General features: G+C 39.5%; 1 long non-coding RNA gene across 2 annotated transcripts; it reads left to right on the top strand.

Annotated features, from left to right (window-relative positions):
• Positions 1–258: 258 nt before the first annotated feature.
• Positions 259–26,719, top strand: LOC142162800 (uncharacterized). 2 transcript variants are annotated; one of them, XR_012694207.1, is made up of 3 exons: positions 259–838; positions 8,137–10,113; positions 26,437–26,719. It is a non-coding gene; the product is annotated as an uncharacterized LOC142162800 (long non-coding RNA). The 2 variants fall into 2 exon arrangements; XR_012694208.1 differs by lacking the exon at positions 26,437–26,719 and adding an exon at positions 13,246–13,677.
• Positions 26,720–26,963: the final 244 nt, after the last annotated feature.

Genomic DNA, 26,963 nt, shown 5'->3' with positions numbered 1-26,963 from the left:
TACAAAAAAAATAGTACCTTATTTTTATCTTTATATAATCTTGAAATATACAAAAAATATGTAATAATTTCATGTTTTAATATAGTTTAGTTAATTAATTAGAATTTATTTTTGCATCATGTAGTATAGTTATCTTATATTAAGGGAATTTAGCTATGGTTTTAAATAATAATTTTTGGAGTCTTCTTAGCCCAAAATTGAAACACAAAAGGACATGGTCCAACCCAATTACCCTTAGCCCATTCTTCCCAACCCATTAGCCCATTTAAGTGCAAGATTTAATCCTAGTCATCTATTTCCTTCTAATCCAATGGTCATCAGCCCTTCCCACTTCTATATAAAATACCCAATTATAGAAACTCTACCCTTAAGTTTTCAATCCCTAGACCTAAACTACACAAAAGACGGACGCCTAAAAATCTAAAAGAAAGAAGGCGTCTGAAGAGAAACACCATTTTTTCTGAAAAGAGGAACCCAATCCCGGAAGAATCCAAAATTTCGAGCCTGATTATTACTCTTCCCCTCTCTAGATTTCCTCAATTTCAATCTTTCCGTGTAACCCATCATTGTATCATACGTTACCTCACCATTAATTTAATACCCCAAGTCCCCAACTGACCAAAAAATGGCTTTTTCCTTTTTCAAAACAAAATTTCCATTTTAACTTCTCCGCACAGCAAAATCTCCACTATAAAATTGTACAGAACCAAACCCGCCATAAAAACCTAGATCCTTACTTCCACAATACTGCCAAAGATAGCTAAGGTTTCTGAGTCGAGGTTACCGTTCGACATCGCCGAGATCACCACGGTGCTGAGAATAAGTTGATTCACTAGAGGTATTTTCTTTTCATATTTTGTCTTTATGACCTGTTGAATTGTTTGATTAAGCATTAAAGTTTGGGGTAATATATATTGTTACTTGGAATATTTGTTTCTTTGGCCCTTTCTGTACTTCTTTATTTTTGGAAAGATGGCGTGAGGTTTGTTTCTTTTAGCTGATGTTTTGTTTGTTTGAATTTATTGTTTTAATTTCTTCACTAATGAATTAATCTAATGCTAGCTATTATCATTTTGGTTTGTTTAATAAAAATTGAATTCCTTAAGTATATAAATAGTGACACAAAGAACAATGTGAGCTGGGTTTGTCTATTAGTGTTAAGCGGCTCGATTTCAAAAGTTGATTGGCAGTATTAGAAACACATAATTTCGGATCTTTGATTTATCTAAGCATTGGGTGTTGCTGGACTATTTTTGAAGAAAAAGGGGAAATAATTTGAATTTGGGCTAATGTAAAAATACAGTCTGGTTCGAGGAATTTGATTGTGTTCGATTGTTATAGTTGAATACAAATCTCTTCTTTAAAGAAATTTAGGCGTGCCATTCACACAATTGAATCACATAGCCTATGACCCTCATATTAAGTTTACAACTATGTGTAGAAAGCACTTTGAATTCTCGTAGTTTGCTTTAGGCACGTTAATTAAATAAAGTGTCATAGCTATGGGTACGGTTCCTGTGACGTAGCCGTGACACACAATTTCCAAATCTGGGTGTGCATTTCATGTGACCCAAATCCAAAATCTCAACAACGTTAAATAAAATGTGTCTCGGACTGCGCGTGCATTTCATGTGGCGTGGTCCAAAGACGTGTTTTAGATGACGTTGAAATCTTCCTTAAAAATAATCAAAAATGGCTAATAATTTAAAATTATACCATAGGCTAAAACATGTTTTAAAATCATATAATAGGCCAATTATAATAGTTGAGCGACCGTGCTAGAACTACAGAACTCGGGAATGCCTAACACCTTCTCCCGGGTTAACAGAATTTCTTACCCCGATTTCTGTGTTCGCAGACTATAATATAGAGTCAATCTATTCTTCGATTCGAGATTTAAACCGGTGACTTGGGACACCATAAATTATCTCAAGTGGCGACTCTGAATTTTTAATAAATTAATCCCGTTTCAATTGTCACTTTAAGTTGGAAAAAACTCTCTTATACTCCCTTCCGGTGGTGTAGTGAAAAAGGAGGTGTGACAGCTCTAGTGACTCCGCTGGGGATAAGAAACCAGAATCTCTGGTTCAGGGTTCAGAATTTGAGCTTAGAATAGTTGGCTTTGTTTATTATCTGGTTTAATTACATGTTTGGGCCCAATGTGCTAAATGTTATTTTTTACCGCTTTGATATTATCTGAACTGTATATAAACTGCTACAAAACCCTTCTCTTCTCATCTTCGGGGATGTGCATGCTGGCTTGACTCCTCCTTCTGTTAGTATCATACCTTGAAATAAGAAAGAGGCTCGGACAAGTGACAAAGTCAGATGGCCTTTTGGTTCCCGGTATGTAGCCCCCTCCTCGGCTCGAGTTGTCCGCTCAGGTACACAAGTCTAGAATAATATACCCAGGTTTTTAGCTTAGAATAACTTAACCTCACGTCGGATCCCTAGTAGGAACGTTTGTTTGTATCATGTGCATTTGACTTTGAGGACTCAACATAGGGGTTGGGTCCGTCTAGGACAGATGCACCTAAATTAAAAGTCCATCCTGATACATCTTACGTGCTACTTGCGTATCTGTCTATTTCGGCTTGCATGCTGACTGTCTTCTAGAATAGGGATAGAAAATGAAAAAAAATGAAGATCAAAAAGAAAAGGGAAAAGAAAAGAGAGTGAAAGGCAGGTATTTGAATTACTCTGAAATTCTGTTGAAATTTTGAAAAAAAGTCATTTCAAAATAAGTCTTATTTTCTTCTGTTCCGTCAAAACTGGGCGAACTACGCGGGTCTGATTCTCACCGGATGTGAGATACGTAGGCAAACCTCATCGGTTCCGGCCCATAATTTTCAAAAATCCAAAAATATTTTCCTTTACTCCCTCTCTAGAAAAGTCTTTTTTTAAGACCCCAATTTTCAAAAATCCAAAAATATTTTTCATTACTTGCTTCTTTAGAAAGCATTTCTTTTAGACCCTAATTGTTTTTTAAAAAATATTATACAAAAATATTTTCTTTTAATTTCTTCCAAAAATCCAAAAATATTCCCTTTCTTCTTTATAAGGCTTTCATTCGAAAACATTAAATAAAAAGTTCAAAAAAAAAGTTAGTGTATTTACTTTATTTATGATCTTCCCGAACTACGCAAGATCTGATTCATGTTCCCACATGATACGTAGGCAACCCACATCAGGTTCGATCAACCATTGAAAAGAAAAATGAAAAAAAAATGAAAAACATAATGAAAAATATTGATAATAATAAGGACCGACTGAGTCCATTCTAACATGTTTTGTTTTGAATTGTGAAGAAAGTTGAGGTGGTCGGTTTGTGGTAATCTGGAAACACAAGATCCTAGGAAAAATGATAACTGACATCGAAGCTGTTACAAGTGCTCAAGAGACTCAGGGTCAGAGGGTTCAACAAGAGTCTACTGTGTTTGAGAAAAATAGAATATTGAAACAACAAATGACCGAAATGTGTCAAGCATGGGCCAGTGGTCAAGGACAGTCTCGTCATGAGTCACAATTTGCGACACAGCAAGAGCAGTACCACTCTCCTGAGTACCACTCATACTCGTTTGATCTTCCTGCAAAGATTGAGAAGCCTGCCCGAAAGATGGTACAGGAAGAAATGACCCAAAGAGTGAAAAGCTTAGAACAACGGTTGAAAAACATGCAAGGGTTGTTAGGTCAAAAGAGTGTTGCCTTCAAAGATCTATGTATGTTCCCCGATGTCCACTTGCCGCCTGGTTTCAAGACTCCCAAATTTGAAAAGTATGATGGACATGGAGATCCTATAGCTCACCTGAAAAGGTATTGCAATCAACTGAGAGGTGCGGGAAGAAATGAAGAATTGTTGATGGCTTATTTTGTGGAAAGCCTTACGGGAGTAGCCTCCGAATGGTTTATGGATCAAGACACGTTTCACTGGTATGTCTGGGATGACATGGCATAGGACTTTGTCAAACAGTTCCAATACAACATCGACATTGCCCCAGATCGCATTTCCCTTTCAAACCTGAAGAAGAAACCAAGTGAAAGTTTCAGGGAATATGCCATTAATTGGAGAGAGCAAGCAGCTCGAGTTATGCCACCCATGGATGATCACGAGCTAATCACTGTCTTCCTTCAAGCGCAAGAGCCAGATTACTTTCAAAACATGATATCCGTAATTGGCAAATCCTTCTCGGAAGCAATCAAAATGGGAGAAATGGTAGAGAATGGTCTTAAGACAGGCAAAATTATAAGTCAAACAATTTTTAAAGCCGCAACTCATGCTGTCCGGGTTTAATCTAATAATTTTAGCGATACAAATGAGAAGGTTGAAGAAACCATGATGACAACAGGTTCGAGAAGAGGTCCCAGGAAAACACCTCGAAGGTATGCGCAGCCTCATCAGGTTTCCCATGACTCCCCTGAGCATCGCTATCCACCTTAGAACCCGCAATACTCTGTCGCTCCACATCAGTATGTTGTCCAGCCACCAAAACACCCCAGAAGGCGAGCGCGAGCATCACAAAATCTCCACCAGCTTCCACAAAATTTTCAGGTACCCTATAACCCACATCCAGGCCAGAGGTATAGAGGGGAACAAAAGTTGAAAGATAATTTTACACCAATATGAGAGTCCTATGCAAGCTTGTTTGAGAAATTAAAGCATTATGACATGATTGCACCTATTCCTCCAAATCATGTGGACCCACGTACAAGAATCTTTGACCCTTCTAAAAGGTGTGAATACCATTTCAATGCCCAGGGGCAAATGTTGAAAGCTGTCGGAATTTGAAAAGAGAAATAGAAAGGATGATCTAGGAAAAACTGATTGTGATCCAAGACAGTGGCGCCCAGAATATCGTGCAGAATCCTTTACCTGCACATGATGATGCACACTTTGTGGGGATGATGCGTGGTAACAGGGAGTATGAGAATCCTCTCGTGAATTTGCTAACTGAAGTTAATGATTTTGAAATTGGAGAAGGCTATGCTGATCCTGATGAGCAAATTTGTGGTTAAATGTCAAGCTTAGCAATTGAAAAGTCATTCCCTCCTCACTAGGAAGGAATCTTGGTAGTTTGTTTTGATGTTTTTTCTATTATCTGGGTTATTTCAGGGTTGTGATCCAGATTTTATTTGTTTTATTGAGTCAAACCCTTCTATCACTCTATTCTATTTGTGTGAGTCTTGTCTTTCTGTTCTGTTTCTATTTTCATTAGCCGGGTTACTTAGGGTTGTAACTCGGATTTTAGGTTGTTTGTCTTGTTGTTTACTCAATGAAATACAGTTTGTCCTTTTGTGTCATTCCATGCTTAGTTCTTTTCCCGCTAGTCTTAATGACATGACATGCATGCGAAAATTTTGGCCAGATCTTAAGAACTGATTTAATCTGGAATTTGATAACTAAAGAAAAATAATTTTGAGGATGAATAAAGAGTTGGAATACTTTGGAACTAAGGTCGAGTAAAATTCACCTTCAAATTATTGTGAAGATCGGTCTTGAGGATGTTTAATCAATTGAAGTTTGTTGGAAAGTTTGTCATTAAGGTATGAAGAAATGTCTTGTGACTACGGCACACCAAGAAGACAGACATGTTCATCAATGCCGTGATTGTGAAAGGATACTATGTTTAGCGTTCTCAAGGATGGGAGGCCCTTTTTCTGCTACCCAAACACTTTATACCCTTTGTTACCCCTTTTGAGCCTGTGTTATTTTCTTTGACTACCCCTCTTTTGGAATCAAGTTTAGAGTAAAAAAAAAGAGAAAAAAAGAAAAAAAAGTCCATGCTCCAATACTATAAACTGGGGCAGCTCTTTGAAAGTTCAAGTGAAAAAAAGAAGAAGAAAAAAGAACTGTCGAAAGTCCATGCCCTCAAAAATAGAAGCTGGGGCAAATAAAAAGAAAAAAAGAAAAAAAAGAAAAAAAGAAGAAGAAAAAAAAGAAAATAGAAAAGAGATACGGGAAGAAAGATGAAAAATAGTTTAGGTCAGATGTTTGAACTACGTTCGACCTGATTCCTTAAAAGATAAAGATACGTAGGCAGCCTCACGGTTCGGTCCAACCAAATAAGAATTTAGAAGAAAAAGAAAGAAATAGAAAAAATAGAAAAATCCAAAAATCCCCAGCATCTTAAACTGGGGCAAAAATTTTATTTCATTTTTGAAAGAGTCGATTCCAAGAGTTGTAAGTCTACAACCCCTCATTTTGAGTTTATTTTGAGCCTTCATGCCGACCTTTCTTTCCAATCCTATCCAAAAAGCTTCCAAATAAAGACCTCCCAATATGCCTTCAAGAATGCCAAGAGACGCATGCAATGAGCAACAGTTGTCACACGACATAGAACACTGTCAAGTTGCCCACACAAGAAAGCAACAGAAAGAAAAAGAAAAGAAAAATGAGAGTCTTACTAGTGAAAACCTTCATGGGCGCAGTAAGGCAATGATAAGTAGAGATGAATAAATGAGAGAGGCTTGTTGGTGAAAACCCCTCGTGGGCACCACTAGTCGAAAGTGAGTCATGAAGCTGATGCAAAGAATTGGCACGAACAAGCCCCAACTTCAAAGGTCATAAGAATGGCAAAAGGAAAAATCGGATTAGTTTGATTGATCAGGCCATTGAGACCAAAATGCATGTTATGACCATTAAGGCTAGTTATTGAAAAAAAGAAAAAAGAAAAAAAGAAGAAAGAGAAAAAAAAGAAGAAAAGGAAAAAACTCTTCCTTCTGTCCTTCCGACAGGGGCATTTCTTGTTAATACTTGTTTCTTTGCATCATTCTGTCCTTCACTCTGAGTTAGTCCTTGCGAAAATAAGCAAGAAAATATTTCAAAATCTGCTACCAGCTTTTCAGTTGCACAAAGTAAATTTAGCCAGCACACTCAGTTGTTACAGTTAACATGCCTTGAGGATTCACGCAAAAGCTCCCCCCTCCAAGACTCTTGTCAGCTTACTTAGCGCAAGCAAAGATAACTGGTGATTCTCTCTGACAGACAAATTGCTCAAAAAGCAGGAAGTCATTCAAGATATCGGAAAAGGTCACCTAAGCAAAGATCTCCGATTAGGATAAGGGTGTTTGAGCTGCAAATACAAATGGTAATGGGTGTGAAACAATCAGAGTTGGTGTAGAACAGAAGTCTTTTGAGACCGACTCAAGTTGATTGAGCAGAAGCCAAGTTACCCAAGACTCAAGGCCGCAAACCGACCACCATTTTCAAAACTGATAAATTTTTCTTTGTATGAAACAGGAACAAAGCGGTGCAAGAAAAGTTATTCAAAAAGAGAAAAAATGAAAAAGAAAAAAAACAAAAAAAAGGGAAGAAAAAGGAAAGACGAGAGGAGCCGACAAAGGGAAGTTTCTCGAATCTTTGCCTTTATTTGTCTTGCTATTGTGCATAAAATCTTGCCATTTATCTTCACATTTTTCCTCCTAGGATAAAAAGTCCTAGTCTGATGGATTTTCCTCCCAATCGAAATCCTAGTCTGATGAACTTTCTCCTAGGATAGAAATCTTAGTCTGATGAATCTTTCTCCTAAGGTATCAAAAAAAAAGAAAAAAAAAGTGATCTAGTCTGATGAATTTTCTCCTAGGATCACAATCTTAGTCTGATGAATTTTTCTCCTAAGATAGAAAACCTAGTCTGATGAACTTTCTCCTAAGATAGAAATCTTAGTCTGATGAATCTTTCTCCTAAGATAGAAAACCTAGTCTGATGAATTTTCTCCTAGGATAAACGTCTTAGTCGGATGAATCTTTCTCCTAAGATACCAAAAAAAAGAGATAGAAAACCCAGTCTGATGATTTTTCTCCTAGGATAAACGTCTTAGTCGGATGAATCTTTCTCCTAAGATACCTAAAAAAAGAGAGGAAAAAGAACCTAGTCTGACGAATTTTCTAATAGGATAATTTGAAAAAAAAGAGGAAGTCTGAATTTGAAAAAAAGGGGTCATTTTTTAAGTTTTCTTAAGATTATCAATGTTTAGTTTTCCTGAAATCAGGGGAGGCCCGCCTGGAGAATAGGGTCAGTTTTTACTTTAGTCAAGCTTAGTTTATAGTTTTCCTAGGCTATTCTTTAGTTTACTCTCATCATTGCATCAATAGTACAAGTAGTTTACAATTTTGCTAACAACTCACAAATCTCCCTAGTGCAAACTGGGGCAGAATTTTTTTTTTGTTTTGTCTGTTTTGTTGTAATCAGGCGCCCACCTGGAGAACATGGGAAGATAATTCAAATTTCAAGGGAAAGCAATTTTGAAGGAAGATAACTCAAGTTTCAAGGGAAAGCAGTTTTGAAGGAAGACAACTCAAGTTTCAAGGGAAAGCAGTTTCGAAGGAAGACAGTTCAAGTTTCAAGGGAAAATAGTGTCAAGTAACAAGAGAAGACAGTTCAAGTTCAGCAATCAGGCGCCCACCTGGAAAAAAGGGGGGAATTCAATTCAGAATGCATTTTAGGTCAGCAAAAAAAGAAGCCCGCGTCAAGAATGCGAGTCAGTAGTCCGAGATGATCAACAAAAGTTAGTCACAATCCAAAATAAAAACAAAAAGAAAGACAAGAAGTGAATCCAAATGCAGAAGTTAATGAAAGATGTGAGCTGCTCAAGACAGGGCTGAGGTCACAAGCTCTGCATGTCCCGTCTTGGTTTGAAAAGCTGAAGAAGATTGAACCAACACATGTGGCTAACAAGCATCAAGATTCAGATCTGGGTCCGCATGAAGAACCAACCAAGACTCAAGATCAAGCTTCAGAAGACTCATAGATAGGAATCTTGTAACTCGTAGTTGATAGGCTTAGTTAGTCTTTTTCATTTTTGATTTTGATGTAATAACAGGACTACAGACCGGAACCTCAGCGGAACGACACGTCGCTCGGCTCTCCACCTCGGCACTCTCCATCATCTCATTCACCTCTGAACTACACGTGGCCTGATTCCTTTATAGCCAAGGATATGTAGGCAGCTCAAATACCAGGGCTCGGTCACATTCCCCTCTCTATCTCTCTCTTAGTTTTAGTCTCTCCAAATAAGGGTCGGGTCAAAAAACATGTCTAGGTGTTCTTTGTCTGAAAATACTTCGTCTTTCCAGTCAAAGAGGGGCAGCTGTAGACATGTGATTTTTGACCCTCCCCCAGATTTTTCATATTTTAACACGTAAATATTTAATTTAGGCCCAATATAGTTATTTCAACTCATTTTTACTCTTTTACTTTATTTTTTTTACAAGAAAATGAAAATTACAAAAAAAAAATATTTTTATTTTATGTACATTTCATAAAGTAAAAAAAAATACAAAGAAAATAGTATCTTATTTTTATCTTTATATAATCTTGAAAAATACAAAAAATATGTAATAGTTTCATGTTTTAATATAGTTTAGTTTAATTAATTAGAATTTATTTTTGTATCATGTAGTATAGTTATCTTATATTAAGGGAATTTAGCTATGGTTTTAAATAATAATTTTTGGAGTCTTCTTAGCCCAAAATTGAAACACAAAAAGACATGGTCCAACCCAATTACCCTTAGCCCATTCTTCCCAACCCATTAGCCCATTTAAGTACAAGATTTAATCCTATCCATCTATTTCCTTCTAATCCAATGGTCATCATCCCTTCTCACCTCCATATAAAATACCCAATTATAGAAACCCTACCCTTAAGTTTTCAATCCCTAGACCTATACAACACAAAAGACGGATGCCTAAAAATCTAAAAGAAAGAAGGCGTCTGAAGAGAAGCGCCGTTTTTTCTGAAAAGAGGAACCCAATCCCGGAAGAATCCAAAATTTTGAGCCTGATTATTACTCTTCCCCTCTCTAGATTTCCTTAATTTCAATCTTCCCGAGTAACCCATCACTGTATCATACGTTACCTCACCATTCATTTAATACCCCAAGTCCCCAACTGTCCAAAAAATGGCTTTTTCGTTTTTCAAAACAAAATTTCCATTTTAACTTCTCCGTACAGCAAAATCTCCACTATAAAATTGTACAGAACCAAACCCGCCATAAAAACCTAGATCCTTACTTCCACAACACTGCCAAAGATAGCTAAGGTTTCTGAGTCGAGGTTACCATTCGACATCGTCGAGGTCACCACGGTGCTGAGAATAAAGTTGATTCGCTAGAGGTATTTTCTTTTCATATTTTGTCTTTATGACCTATTGAATTGTTTGAATAAGCATTAAAGTTTGGGGTAATATATATTGTTACTTGGAATATTTGTTTCTTTGGCCCTTTCTGTACTTCTTTATTTTTGGAAAGATGGAATGAGGTTTGTTTCTTTTAGCTGATGTTTTGTTTGTTTTAATTTATTGTTTTAATTTCTTCACTAATGAATTAATTTTATGCTAGATATTATCATTTTGGTTTGTTTAATAAAAATTGAATTCCTTAAGTATATAAATAGTGACACAAAGAACAATGTGAGCTGGGTTTGTCTATTAGTGTTAAGTGGCTCGATTTCAAAAGTTGATTGGCAGTATTAGAAACACATAATTTCAGATCTTTGATTTAGCTAAGCATTGGGTGTTACTGGACTATTTTTGAAGAAAAAGGGGAAATGATTTGAATTTGGGCTAATGTAAAAACACAGTCTGGTTCGAGGAATTCGATTGTGTTCGATTGTTATAGTTGAATACAAATCTCTACTTTAAAGAAATTGAGATGCGCCATTCACACAATTGAATCACATAGCTTATGACCCTCATATTAAGTTTACAACTAGGTGTAGAAAGCACTTTGAATTCTCATAGTTTGCTTTAGCCATGTTAATTAAATAAAGTGTCATAGATACGGGTATGGTTCCCGTGATGTAGCCGTGACACACAATTTCCAAATCTGGGTGTGCATTTCATGTGACTCAAATCCAAAATCTCAACAATGTTAAATAAAATATGTCTCGGACTGCGGGTGCATTTCATGTGGCGTGGTCCAAAGACATGTTTTAGATGACGTTGAAATCTTCCTTAAAAATAATCAAAAGCGGCTAATAATCTAAAATTATACCATAGGCTAAAACATGTTTTAAAATCAGATAATAGGCCAATTATAACAGTTGACCGTGCTAGAACCACGGAACTCGGGAATGCCTAACACCTTCTCCCGGGTTAACAGAATTCCTTACCCGGATTTCTGTGTTCACTGACTGTAATACAGAGTCAATCTATTCCTCGATTCGGTATTTAAACCGGTGACTTGGGACACCATAAATTATCCCAAGTGGTGACTCTGAATTTTTAATAAATTAATCCCGTTTCGATTGTCACTTTAAGTTAGAAAAAACTCCCTTATACTCCCTTCCAGGGGTGCAGTGAAAAAGGAGGTGTGACAATAGGCTTAAATAATAAAAATCAACGTTTTAAACACCATGCCTATAGGATTTCTGCATTTTCGTAAAGGTTAAACTCAATAACGCTTAGAAAGCATGTCTATAGGAGTAACCAACTGATCTAAATCGTTTACAAGTCTAAAATCAGTAGTAACGTTACTCAATGTCTGCAGAACTTATGTTTTCTATAATCAACAGGCCTTCTTCTTGTAAAAATCAGTACACTTCTGCATTATTAGATGTCATGCCTGTTGGTTTCACTTAGGCAAGCTATAAGGTAAAATTAGCTAATTGAATCACACTCTGTTAATTCCAACCAGCAGGCAGGTCTGATTCCAGTTTCTTATCTAAAATGTGTAATAGACCAGTCTACCTCCTTAACGTTTAAGTTTAATTCAGACCATAACCAGTATCTGCAAGACATGCTAAACAATTTGTCTTTAAGTGAGGAGGCCCATCTGAGCCTCTTAAATTGTTATGTGTTTTCCATATCTGCCTTATATATTTTTGTTTGTCGCTTTAGAATTTTATCCTTTTAAACCATACAAAGCCCAAATCTCCTTTCCCTTTAGGACTAGTAGTCCCAAATGCCTCCGGGACTGATAGGATTGGGGCGGGTACTAGCATGCAATAAGTAACGAAACCATTCTGCATTTAAATACCTCAACAGGGTAGGAAATGGTAGATATGGATATGATGACCGGTGCGCTAATACCACGTATAACCCCTCTTCTGAGGAGTGATTACCGGGTATTGAATTGATGTGATCCATATTATTTATAAACCTAGGACCCCCCTTCCCTTTACTTGTTTATTTTATTACTTTCAAAATTTCAAACTCCTTTTTCTCAAATTTCAACTTCCTTGTTTCTTCAAACTTTAACTTATTTGCAATCACAATGTGACAACCCCTCATATTTGAAACCCTTAATTGCTTATTTATTATTTGTACTTAAGACACAATTGTAGCATGGCCGGGAACCACACTAGTGGATCTTGAGGGATGCCTGACACCTTCCCCTCGAGATAATTTCTAGCCCTTACCCAAACTCTGGTTTTTCTAAACAAATTCTTCCTAGTGACCTAATGCACTTAATCATTAGGTGGCGACTCTTCAAATCAAAAAATCCAATTCCCAAAAAGGGAACGAGTTGTCCTCCAAAATGTCATAAACCTGATTTCGCGAGAAAAAGGGGCCGCGACAGCGTGGCGACTCTGCTGGGGATTTCTTTAAGGATTTTACCATTTCATGCTATTTGTGACTTTATGCTTCCTTGAATGTCTTTAATGCCTTTAAGTATTTATTTTGCTCTCCTATTTCAAAAACTGACTTGGCTCTTTGTTTCTTCTCTTTATTTCTCTTAATGCTTTCTTTTACCGCTTTCCTTTAATACTATTGTAATTTTGAGCAATTATTCTAATTATTACCTTATGAATGTGCAAATACATGACAATTTGTTTAATTATTGTAACTGCATATTCAACATCATATTTCACTCGTGCCAAACAAAATACCATAGCAACGCTTATAATGAGTGGTTGCGCCCTTCCGATATTATTACCCCCTAAATTTGGCAAAGACGTATTTGCGGTAAACCCAGTCGATCAACGGTGTAGTCGACGGTTCCGTGCCTTTCCCTCTTGAGTTGTACACTCAAGGGTACCAGTCTAATACCCCATAGAAACCCTACTCTATTTAATTGTGCATGCATCACTGTCAAAACCTAGCCGAGTCAGTTATGTTGTCCACAAAATGACTCTTTAAGATAGCCTTGTCCAAAGTCCACTGGGTTTCTTTGGAACCCAAATGGACACTACCACGTTTTGTGCATTTATTTAGAGAACTAAATGTTTTTATGCCAATTATTGATATTTAATAGTCGAGTCTGGTGGGGTTAGGGTCTTAACCCTTTTATTTTGGAGAAAATGAAGAACGAGGTCCCCAACTTTGGTATGGTTAGCATACCCTCACTCTTGCTAGACTGGTGGAGGAGTCTTCCATCAAATGACTAAATCAATGAGTGGAAAGAGAGGGCCGCCAAAGCTAGCAAAAAGTTGGAATGTCTGGAATACAGTCTGCTGGAATTGGAAGGAAGAGCGAGGAAAAGAGTCACCGACTGCCAGAATGCTGAGGGAAATGAAGGAGAGCACCTGGCAAAGGCATGTTTACTGGTGAACCTACGCGAACTGGAGGATCTGATGAACGAGAGCATTCAACCTGAGGAAGGTCCTTCTGGGACCAAGTAGTTAGGATTCCTTTTCTTTTGCTTTAAATGTAATAAGGCCAATGGCCATTAGTGACATTTTACCTTCTGCTATTTTAGTGTCATTTTGGGATTCGTTTTATCTTTATCAATAAAATGAGGCATTTAGCATTATAAGTTCTCCAAATCAACATGTCGCTAGGCCTACTTCGGGCACAACGAGGCTCCTAAATTAGGACACGGTTTATATTCTCGCACTATGTGTTTAAATATCGCAACATCTTTTCCTTATAATCCGCACTAACTTGCTACCTTTTTGTTTTTACTTTTGTTTTATTCCCCTCTCCAAAGGTTAGTTCGTGCACTCTGGCATCGTCATCATACTCCACAAGATCCAAGGGCCCTCCACCCACTCCTCCTCCTAGTCCCGTCAGAAACAGGAACAAGGGAAAAATGGAAGATTTGAGCAACATCAGAAAGAAAAACTCGGTTGAACATGTAGAAATAACTCAGGGTACTCATGTCTCCAAAGAAGGTGCATCCCAACTCGAGTAGAAACTACTGAAATTTCAGGAGGAACTTGATCAAGTCCGGAATTTGACAAGCTTATCATTTTCCCTCACTACCCCATATGTCAACTTTCCTAACACTCAAAGCCCCATACTTCCACAAAACATCCCGAAACCACAAAACCATCCCCCTCCCCATCACCACTGTAACACTTGCCACACTTCCAACAACACCCTGCTACTCATCCTGAACCACTGAACTCCACAAATGATCATCTCCACACTTACCATAACACCCCCATCTATGTGGAAGCCATGCCACCCTCCACCCAACCTGTCTCAAGCACACCCGAGTCTAATGATAAAGACTCCCTTATCAGGAACCTGGCCATAGAACTCAAGAAGTTGACTAGCCGAGTTCAGAGTGTTGAAGGAAGCAAGGGAATCGAGGGATTAAACTATGAAGACCTCTGCATACAACCAGATGTCGAACTGCCCGAGGGGTACAAACCTCCTAAGTTCGAAATGTTTGATGGTACAGGGGATCCCAGAGTCATTTAAGGACATACTACGACAAACTGGTTGGAGTAGGCAAGGACGAAAAGATTCGCATGAAGCATTTTATGAGAAGTCTGAAAGGAGATGCTCTGTCTTGGTACATTATCCAAGACCCGAAGAAGTGGTCGAATTGGGTAAGTATGACGTCTGATTTCATGGACAGGTTCAGGTTCAACACGGAGAATGCGCCAGATGTGTTCTACATCCAGAACCTAAAGAAGAAACCCACAGAAACTTTCTACGAGTATCCTACTCGTTAGAGATCAGATGCTGCTAAGGTCAGACCGGCTTTAGAAGAAGAACAAATGAACATGTTTTTTGTCTGAGCTCAAGACCCACAGTACTACGAAAGGTTGATGCTGATTGAAAGCTAGAAAATTTCCGACATCATCAAGCTGGGGGAGAGGATCGAGGAAGGTATCAAAAGTGGCATGGTCACAAACCTTGAAGCTTTGCAGGCTACCAACAAGGCTCTACAGTCTGGTGGCACATCCAAGAAAAGGGACGTAAGTGTCGTGATGGTTGCACAGAGAACAAAATCCCCAATCAAATACCGAACCTACCCAATACCTCCACTTATATATCAACCTATCCCAAATTACCAAGCACTCTCGCCCTCTTACCAAGCTCCACCACCTACTTACCAATCACCTCCACCCCCCACATATCAACCTACTTCCCCCAGATACTCCCAACCCGTACACGTCTACCAAGCCTACATCACCCAACAAGCCCACTATTAATCACCTCCCCCTAGCCAAAACTTTCCTAGACACCGACCAAATTTCGACAGTATACCGTTATTGCCGAACCAATTGACCAGCTGTATGAAAGGCTCAAAGCTGCTGGTTATGTCACCCCTATCCCTACCATAACCCCCGAAAACCCCTCCCAATGGGTCAACCCAAACAAAACTTGTGTGTACCATTCGGGCATGAAAGGGCATACCATTGATGAGTGCCGCTCTCTGAAGGATAAGATCCAAGCTTTGATTGACAACAAGATCATCGTGACAAAAGAGCCTGCCCCGAACGTCTGCAGCAACCCTCTTCCAGACTACAAGGGTGGAGGCGTTCACATGATTGAGATAGAGGATGATTGGGACCCCAAAGGATTGATCGGATTAATCGCAGAGGGTGCCGAGCCGAAGATGCCAAAGGCACCTGCGCCATTTGAGGTTGTTGTGTTACCTTCCAAAGCAAGGGTGCCCATTCTGGTAGCAATGACAGCCATAACACCGTTCCACACAAAGGCCATACCATGGGATTACACATCCGAGGCAAAAAGGAAAAGGAAAACCAAGTTCGGAGAAGCAGTTGCGGCACAGGGCATGACAAGGACCGGCAGGGTTTATACTCCAGAACACTTAGCTGAGTTGAGTAAGTAGGCATCTGGACGGCCATCCATCACTAAAGCTGGGCCCGACGACCTCTGTAGGAAGATACAGGCCAAAGAGTATTCAGTCATTGATCAGTTGAACAAAACGCCCGCCTAGATCTCTATCTTAGCTTTTCTACAAAGCTCTGACACATATAAGAATGCCTTATTGAAGGTGCTGAGTGAGGCGTATGTACCAAGAAACATCATCGAAGGAGAAATGGCAAATATGGTGGGACAGGTATTGGAGAGTCACTAAATCACTTTTCATGAAGATGAGTTGCCACCAGAAGGGTTGAGCAACAACAAGGCATTGCACATCACCGTGCAGTATGAGGATTATTTTATCACTAGGGTCCTAATCGATGGAGGGTCCAGCCTCAACATTTTTCCGCTGGTAACACTTAGAATATTAGGGAAAGGGCTGCATGAGATCAAAGATGGGGCCATTAACGTCAAAGCCTTCGATAGTTCCCAAAGGTCCACTATTGGGGAAATCAGCATGTGTTTATAGATGGGGACTACTTGGTTTGATGTCGACTTTCAAGTAATAGACATGCCGGCATCTTACAACTTGCTCTTGGGACGACCATGGATTCATGCCGCTGGAGCTGTAGCATCAACCCTACATCAGGCAGTGAAATTTGAGTGGAATCACCAAGAGGTTTATCATCCACGGTGACGGTAGCAATCCCATATACTGTCGCCAGACCATCCCAGCGATCGGATGAAGAAGGAAGATAGGCGGAGAAACCTATCACCACATCGAGCGAGTCAACGCTATTGACAAGGATAAATGGTAGGACAACAAAATCGAAAGCATATTGAACTGGTGCGGATATGAGCCAGGCAAGGGACTTGGTAAGAACCTACAAGGGATCACTAAGCCTGTCAACCTAAAGAAACATGGTACCACCTTCGGTCTGGGATACGAGTACACCTGGAAAGAGTTCAATGAATGGTCTCCGCCATGGCGCGGGCCTTATTATCCACTAGAGCACCCAATACCTCGTTTGGAGCAGATTTCCAGCTAGCTGATGTTATATATGGGTCAAAAGAAGAGGAAGCACTGGCAGCAATGAGGGATTTGGTTTTGGAAGAGGATGACATGGATTGCTTTGTCATTTTCAAGGAGGAATGGGAGGAAGGCCCTTCCATAAAAGCCGTGAGCCGAGGAGCGTGCCTTAACAATTTGTCCATTAGAACCACCAGAGCCCGGAAAGCCTCGGGGTAGCAAGGCTGAACAAGTATCATGCACTATTTTTTCATTTTGACTTTCCTTTTGCCTTTTAATTTCGCAATAATATCTTCAATGTTCAAAACAATTGTGGAATTTTTCAAAGCATTTTGATTTTTCTTATTAATCTTACTCTTATTACTTTCTCTCATTTACTTTATTTACAGTATTACTATTACTTATCTTGATGAACCAACGACTGTGACATGTAACGAGACAAGGCGACAAACGGACTCAGAGGAAGATGATATACCAGAAGAGCTTGTTAAAGAGGTTGAGGATTTTGAGAACAGACCTATGTATAATCTAGACGAGACCGAGATTGTTAACCTAGGAGATGCAGAAAATGTCAAAGAAACTCGGATCTACGTTCATTTGTCACCGACAAAAAAGGAAGAATACACAGAATTTCTGAAGGAATATGAGGACATATTTGCTTGGTCGTATGATGACATGACTGGTTTGACTACATCTATTGTGGCGCACAAGCTTCCAACTAATCCGACATGCCCACCGATAAAGCAGAAGCTCAGGAAGTTCAAGCCTGACATGAGTTTGAAAATCAAGGAAGAAGTCACCAAGCAAGTCAAAGCTAAGGTTCTTAGAGTAGTAGAGTATCCAACATGGTTAGCCAACATCGTGCCAGTACCAAAGAAGGATGAGAAGGTAAGAGTCTGCGTCGACTACCAGGACCTCAACTGGGCCAGTCCCAAAGACGACTTCCCCTTGCCAAACATACACATTCTAATTGACAACTACGCCAAGCACGAGTTGCAGTCATTTGTTGATTTTTTTTGCTGGGTATCATCAGATCTGGATGGATGAAGAAGATGTTGAGAAAACAGCCTTCATTACGCCGTGGGGAATGTATTGTTACAAGATGATGCCGTTTGGATTAAAGAATGCTGGGGCTACCTACATGAGGGCCATGACTACCATTTTCCATGATATGATACACAAGGAGATCGAGGTATATGTAGATGACGTCATCATCAAGTCCAAGAAAGCCACTGATCACATGGAATATTTGAGGAAGTTCTTCAATAGACTAAGAAGGTACAATTTGAAGCTGAATCCCGCAAAATGTGCATTCGGGGTTCCTGCCGGAAAACTACTTGGGTTCATTATGAGTCGCCGAGGAATAGAACTGGATCCATCAAAGGTCAAAGCCATTCAAGAGTTGCCACCGCCAAAGAACAAGAAGGACGTAATGAGTTTCTTGGGAAGACTCAACTACATCAGCCGGTTCATAGCTCAATATACTGTCATCTTTGAGCCAATCTTTAAGATGTTGAAGAAGGACGCCGCTGCCAAACGGACTGATGACTGTCAAAAAGCCTTCGACAGAATCAAAGAGTACCTATCCACACCACCAGTCTTGGTCCCGCCGGAGCCGGGCAGACCTATATTGCTATACCTTGTAGTATTGGATGGAGCATTCGGTTGTGTTTTGGGACAACATGATGAAACGGGAAGGAAGGAGAAGGCCATCTATTATCTCAGCAAGAATTTCACCCCATACGAAGCCTGGTATTCTCTATTGGAATGCACCTGTTGTGCTCTGACTTGGGTAGCTCAGACATTAAGGCACTATTTCTGTGCTTATACTATGTATCTCATATCAAGGATGGATCCGTTGAAGTACATCTTTCAGAAGCACATGCCCACTGGCAAGCTAGCCAAGTGGCAAATCCTGCTGAGTGAATTCGACATTGTTTACGTGACTCAGAAAGCGATCAAGGGACAGGCTTTGGCAGATCATCTTGCCGAGAATCCCGTGGACGGAGAATACGAATCCTTAAAGGTGTATTTTCCTGACGAGGAGGTAGTCTTCATAGGAGAAGACATTGCAGAATCCTATGATGGTTGGATAATGTTTTTCGACGGAGTAGCAAATTTCAAATGAGTTGGCATAGGAGCAGTTCTAGTATCAAAAACCGGTCAACATTATCCGGTGTCCGCCAAACTCAGGTTCCTGTGCACCAACAACATGGCCGAGTACGAAGCCTGCATCTTGGGACTCAAGATGGCCATTGACATGAACATCCAAGAGTTGCTAGTAATCGGGGATTCATACTTGCTTATACATCAGGTCCAAGAATAATGGGCAACCAAGAACTCCACCAGAGTCCAGAATGAGTTTGTCGATGGATTGGCTAAGCTGTCCTCTATGATACAACATCCAGATAAGAACTTCATTGATCCTATTCCGGTGAAGATTCATGATCAGCCAGCCTACTGTGCTCATGTCGAGGAAGAAGCGGACGGAAAACCTTGGTTTCATGATATCAAGGAATACCTGGCAAAAGGAGAATACCCAGAGCTTGTCAACACCACTTAGAAGCGCACACTTCGGAGGTTATCTAACAATTTCTTCCACAGCAGAGGAATCCTGTATAGGAGGACTCCTGATTTGGGATTATTAATGTGTGTCAACGCAAGGGAAGCATTCACGCTACTAGAGGAAATCTATGCTGGGACTTGCGGTCCACATATAAAAGGTTTTGTCTTAGCCATGAAGATACTCCGGGCTGGTTATTTTTGGATGACTATGGAAACGGACTACATCCAGTATGTCCGAAAGTGCCACCACTATCAGATACATGCAGACATAATAAAGGTGCCCCTAAATGAGCTTAATGCAACAAGCTCGCCGTGGCCATTCGCCGCTTGGGGAATGGATGTCATCGGACCTATCGAGTCCACCGCATCAAACAGGCACAGGTTCATTCTAGTGGCAATTGATTATTTCACCAAATGGGTTGAAGCAGCATCATACAAAGTAGTGACTAAGAAATTTGTGGCAGACTTTGTCCGTGACCACATCATTTGTCGATTCGGGATCCCATAATCAACCATTACTGATAATGGTTCCAATATCAACAGTGACTTGATGAAGTCCATGTGTGAAACCTTCAAGATCAAACACAAGAATTCTACAACTTACAAACCTTAGATGAACGGAGCCGTAGAAGCTGCCAATAAGAATATCAAGAATATACTAAGGAAAATGATAGAGAAGCATAAGCAGTGGCACGAAAAGCTCTCATTTGCTTTATTGGGATATCGTACCACAGTCTGCGCATCAATTGGGGCAACTCCCTACACGTTGGTATATGGTACAGAATAAGTCATACCTGTTGAGGTAGAAATTCCTTCCTTAAGGATCATACAGGAAGCAGAGCTCGACGATGCAGAATGGGTGAAGAGTCGTTACGAGCAACTACCTCTTATTGACGGAAAGAGAATGAATGCAGTTTGCCACGGTCAACTCTATCAGAACAGAATGTCCAGAGCCTTCAACAAAAGAGTCAAGCCGAGACAATTCGCACCGGGGCAGTTGATGTTAAAGAAAATTTTTCGCATCAAGAGGAAGCCAAAGGGAAATTCTCTCCCAACTGGTAGGGTCCCTACATGGTTCACCGAGTTCTAATAGGAGGAGCCCTCATACTTCCAGAAATGGACGGAGAAGTTTCGCCAAAGTTGATCAATTAAGACGCAGTCAAGCGATACTATGTGTGACCTTTATGCTTTCTTTTAGGATGTAATTTGAACTACGCCTGACCAGATTCCCGTTTAAGAGGGGATACGTAGGCAGCCCTATGGTTTTGGTCACAATTCAATAAAATTTCCATTTTCCCCGCTATTGGAAACTGGGGCAGAATTTTGAGGTTCCGAAGTCGATTCCAGCCATTTATCATTAACAACCATCAGGAGCAGCATCCCAGTAAACTGGGGCAGAATTTTGAGGAGGACACTCATAATTCCAGAGCAAGCAAAGTTGCAATGATTTGAACCACGTCGCAGTCGTCGGTTCATTTAAAGAAAATTATTCTTAATTATGCACTTATATTATGCTTTTACTAAATCATGCATGTCTGTTACCAAAATTGCTTTATTTAGCAATGCTACCCCAATAATACGCACAGTATCACCGAAACAGAGCCGAGCAGGTCAAGCAAAGTCAGCGGGGATACGAACTTACCTTTCCCCTTTACAAAACTCACGATTTTTCTTTGGATGCAGGAACCTGAGTTGGAAAATCATCGAAAATACTATACACTCATACTGATTAGGAATACAACTCTCAGAACCGTCACCTACTCACAGTTGCTATACGCACACAATATCCTCAGCAGCCACAATATCGAAATCAGATATCAGCTAAAAAAACTCTACTGCCACCTGCCTTTTAGTTCTTGCATAAGGCTACCATTCTGCCTTCTGAGACTAAGCACTCTCTCCATCTGCATTCTTTGCATTGCATAAGGCTACCATTCTGCCTTCCGAGGTTAAGCTCTACCTCCATCTGCATTGCATAAGGCTACCATTCTGTCTTCCGAGGTTAAGCTTTACCTCCATCTGCATTTCCTGCATTGCATGAGGCTACCATTCTACCTTCCGAGGTTAACCTCTACCTCCATCTGTATTTCACTGCATTGCATAAGGCTCCCTTCTGCCTTCCGAGACTAAGCTCTGTCTTCATCTGCATTCTCCGTATTGCATAAGGCTACCATTCTGCCTTTCGAGGTGAAGCTCTACCTCCATCTGCATTTCGCTGCATCGCATAAGGCTACCATTCTGCCTTTCGAGACTAAGCCATGTCTCCACCTGCATGGCTGAAAGATCGCCACCTTCATCTATATCTTGCACGGCTGAGATATCGCCACTTTATTTTTTCTTGCAGGGCTGAAATATCGCCACTTTCTATTTACATCTTGCATCGGCTGAAATACCACCACCGCATTTACATTTTTTGCATTGGCTGAAAGATCGCATCCTTCTGCATCTTATGGGCTGAAAGATCGCTAAATTGTCCGAAGGCATCATTGTTCGGAGGCACCATTTTCGTTGCCCGAGAACGACATGTCATGGCCTGAGGACCCCATTTTATCTTTTTCATATCATTATTCAAAGGCATCATAGCTCGGAGGCATCATCTTCATAGCCCAAGAGCATCATTTCATGGCCTGCGAATCCTTTATTATACGCTTCATGGCCCAAGACGTCATGGTCTGAGGACATCATCTTAACCGTCCAAAGACAACATTCATGATCCAATAAAATTATGCACAATATATGTTCGTATTGCTCATTTGCAAGTAAACCAACTAGCAACGGTCGTCTCAGCAGGAGCGATCCCACTCCATTTCCCGCAGCCCGGATTAGACCTTAACTATCCTTCTTGACCTAAATACCGTGTATGCTCTTGTAAAACCTCCGTCAGCATATTCCGTCGATGGATCCTGAACTACATATGACCTGATTCCTATAAGACCAGGGATATGTAGGCAGCTCAGGAACCAGAGCATGGTCAAATTCTTCAAACCATCTCGTTCGGTCAAAATTGGCCATCATATCTTTACCCGACAACTCTTTCATCCTTCCCGGGTAAAGAGAGGCAGTTGTTGATACCCAATTTTTCCCTGTATATTTTTCATATATACAAAATACTTTCAAAATAACATATGTACGTGTATATAAGCATGCCCAACTGTTTTAGCATTTTTTCCATTTTTTAAATATTTTTAAAATCAATTTATTGCTCATTTCAACAGTATAAAAACCAATAATTATTCCCAAAATTATCATTTTGGTGGATAATTTGTTTTATTTCCCATATACACCAAAATATAGTTAAGGTAAATTTTATATATTTTTACAAATTTATTTGGTATTTTTAAAGCTAAATTGCATATAATTGCAATTCTAGCCTACTTTAAGATTTAATAGCATTTTTATAATTATAAAATTGGTTCCAACATTTTTAAATCAATATTTATATATTATTAACTGATCCAGTACTCTTAATTTACTTTCAAAATCATTTTACTATTTTTTTATAAAATAAAAAGTGAAAAACTAGCTATTTAAAATCTGGCCCATTTGTCTTTCAATCATAGCCAAATTGACCCCCCTAATTGACCCAATTTTGAAACTCAATTGGACTGGACCAATTCTAATCTAACCCGACCCCCAACCCAACCAATTAACCCGCATGGCCCTTTCTTTCAATCCAGGCCGTTGATCATTTAGATCAATGGCCACGATTACCCCTTACCTTTTTTAATTCACTAACCCTACCCTAATACCCTCCTTTCCATATCTCAGCCGCCTCTGAATACTCTCCCTCTCTCAAACTCTCTCGAAGGTTCCTGAAACCCTAGCCTCTCTCACCCCCCTTCAACCGGAATCTCACTGGAACCCATGGCTTCTCATGCCATGGATGGCCTGTACTCACCCTCCTCAACCATTAAACCCTGGGTGTTCGAAGTTTTGAGGTCCGACCTCGATGGTGTCCTTTCAGATCTCTACAGATCCAAGGTTCTATGGCCTCTCCGGCCTGGCTCTGGCGTATTCAAGCATCAGAAGCCTATTTCTGACCTCTCCGACTCAAGATCGGACCTTCTTCCAAGTCTTTCTCATTTCTAGGGTTTCACTGAAACCCTAAGCTATTCGAGGTTTTTCTTTGGTTGTTTTCTTATATCTATGCTATGTCTGTGCTCTAATTGAGTTCTTAAACGTTTTCCCTAATTTTCTTTCAAAAATTACTTCTCTTCGATTTAGGGTCTCTCAAAAGGTTTTAAAATGTTTTCTGACTCCTCATCTTCTTCTCTTTGTGTGAATTTGTCTATGCTATGTTTTTATGTTCTCTTTTCTACCTCGCATGTCATTCCCCTGTATTCTTATGTTTGCCTTATTTTGCATGTCCTTCTATTGTGCTCCGTTTTTTCTTCTACTGATTTTTATATCATGCTTTCACATGTTTATCTTATGTATTCGTTTACCCCTACGTTCCTTTACTGTATTTTCTACTAACTTTTAGGTCTTTAGTTGCCTTCCTCTGGATTTTGTTTGAGTTCTTTGTTAAACATGTTTCCTCTACTGTTATCTTAAGTGCTATACTATCTCGTTTCTCTTCTGAAACTTGTTTAAGTTCCAAGCTTTCTTAAAACGTGTTCTTTATGCTTCAAAGCAGTTCTTCATTCTATTTGCCTTGAACCTACTATTTTATCTGTTTGTTTTCACATGAATCACTGAAAGAGACCTCTGAGCCTATTTCAGCTATTTGTCTTCTCTTCTCTGTATCTAACTCGAGTTGAAAACCCTGGGATTTGGGGGTTTTTGGCAAGTTTGATCTTGTGTTATGGACTAGGGTTCTATTTAGGACCCTGGACACTCTCAATCTCATTCTGAGTCTATGTACTGGATTTGAGCCTCTTTGTTATGACCCGGAACTCTTCTATACTAGGCTTTTTCGCATGATAGTTCTTTCTTGTTCGATATGTCTGTATGCTTTATATATGAGGAATTTTGCCTTCAAAAGGTTTTGTCAACTTGTGATTGATTCGGAATTCCTCTTAATAAGGTTTGATTGATTGTTACTGATTTTCCTTAAGTAAAACCCTTTCCTCATTTTTTCTGACTTGGTTCATTCGAACAAAGCCTGCAATTTTGATTTTACTGGCTGTTGAGTGATCGTCTTTCCTTATATGCACAAACCATGTACCACTGGACTTTTGCCTTACATAACTTCTGTGTATTTACCCTTCTTGTGCTACTTTGGAAAAGATTTTGATCAAACTCTTTCCTTAAATTTCTTGCCCGTTTGAAATCAAAATCCCTTAATTGAAGGGAGACCTTATGTGATTGATTTCGAAACTATTTTCTTACCTTTTCTTACTTGCTTTCGGCACTCTAAAGGGCATGACCCTTCTGCACTTTTACACACTTCCAATTCAATACTCTTTAAGACCTTGAGTTCGATACTCTGACAATACTTATTGAACACTTTCAATTTCAATACTCCTACATTCTCAATTCAACACTCTACTCTCTTCTGAAATCTTCTGGCTGTGTGTTTGCAATTTTGCTCTACTACTAGCATGCAATAAGTAACAAAACCATTCCGCGTTTAAATACCTCAACGGGGTGGGAAAGGGTAGATATGGATATGATGACCGATGTGCTAATACCACGTGTAACCCCTCTTCTGAGGAGTGATTACCGGGTATTGCATTGATGTGATCCATATTATTTATAAACCTAGGACCTCCCCTTCCCTTTACTTGTTTATTTTATTATTTTCAAAATTTCAAACTCCTTTTTCTCAAATTTCAACTTCCTTGTTTCTTCAAACTTTAACTTATTTGCAATCACAATGTGACAACCCCTCATATTTGAAACCCTTAATTGCTTATTTATTGTTTGTACTTAAGTCATAATTGTAGCATGGTCGGGAACCACACTAGTGGATCTTGAGGGGTGTCTAACACCTTCCCCTCGAGATAATTTCTAGCCCTTACCCAAACTCTAGTTTTTCTAAACAAATTCTTCCTAGTGTCCTAATGCACTTAATCATTAGGTGGAGACTCGTCAAATCAAAAAAAAAACAATTCCCAAAAGGGAATGAGTTATCCTCCCAAATGTCATAAACCTGATTTCACGAGAAAAAGGGGGCGCAACAAGGTGTTGTCCAAAATTTCATAGATGAGCTAGTCACTCATTGTGTTGAGTTCTAGCTTTCGTAAGCTTAACATTGGTAACTTATTGTTTGTTTTAGATTGAAGTACCAATGGGATAAACCGATGTTGCATGGTTAAGGAAACGACAAAGGTATCTTAAGGCTATCCCTTCTTTCCTTTTGGCATGATCTATATGACACAACGAAACGAGCAAGCACACAACTTTCACAAATGATTCTATTCTTAGAAGTACTAGGGTTGCCTATGTTCTTAATTGCCCATGTGTCCTACTATCATATCTCCTGTTCATAGGTCTCGTGACACTTCGAGAGGTCTTATTGAGTCACTTCGTTATGCATTGCATTCATTTATAGATGTATATTGACTCATGACTAGATGGTGTTATATATTCGTATAGTATATGTATATAGGGTATGGGAAAAGGTTATATCGTGATATATGCACCACCACCTGATCAGTTGGTATATGATGATGATTTCACCCATAGAGGCTGAGATGAAATAATGGGATACCCTCGGAGGCTTGATGATGTTATGTATGCATATACCTATGCATGATATGACATTTATACGTATATGCATGGCATTATAAATGTTTCATGATTCACAGAGAGATTCAGACTTATAGGTTAAGTCATTTACTCCATGTTCTTTCATGTCTTTTATATACTAATTTTCATGCCTTACATACTCAGCACATTATTTGTACTGACATCCCTTTTTTCCTGAGGATGCTGCATTTCATGCCCGCAGGTACCGATAGACAAGTCGGCAGTCCTACTAATAGGCTATCAGCTCAGTGGAAGGTGTTGGTTCACTCCACTTGCTTCGAAGTTGCCTATTTGGTTAGTATGCTTTGGATATGTATTGATTGTTATGTCGGGGCATGTCCCGGCCTTATGATGATTATGTACTTTTAGAGGTGTGTAGACGGATGTCATGTATATGGATACTTGTATGGCCTTGTCGGTATATGTTTTGAGTTTACAAATGATCATGTCGGCCTTATAGGCCTATATATCACATGTATAAGTTTCTATATCATGTTGGGTTGTCCGATGTCTAGTATTCCCTTATGTTTTATTCTGGTTATCTCATGGCGGCCCTTTTGGCCCATTCACCCATGATAGTACGATAAGAAAGGATATGTTACATTGGTACTCGGCTGAGTAAGGTACCGGGTACCCATTGCGGCCCTCTGATTTGGGTCGTGACAAAAGTGATATTAGAGCAGATCTATCTTAGGGAGTCTACAAGCCGTCTAGTAGAGTCTTGTTTAT

The sequence above is a fragment of the Nicotiana tabacum genome, chromosome 8, assembly GCF_000715075.1.
Source record: "Nicotiana tabacum cultivar K326 chromosome 8, ASM71507v2, whole genome shotgun sequence".
Lineage (NCBI taxonomy): Eukaryota > Viridiplantae > Streptophyta > Magnoliopsida > Solanales > Solanaceae > Nicotiana > Nicotiana tabacum.
The sequence above is the reverse complement of the archived record's forward strand: the minus strand, read 5'-3'. Positions and strand labels throughout refer to the sequence as shown.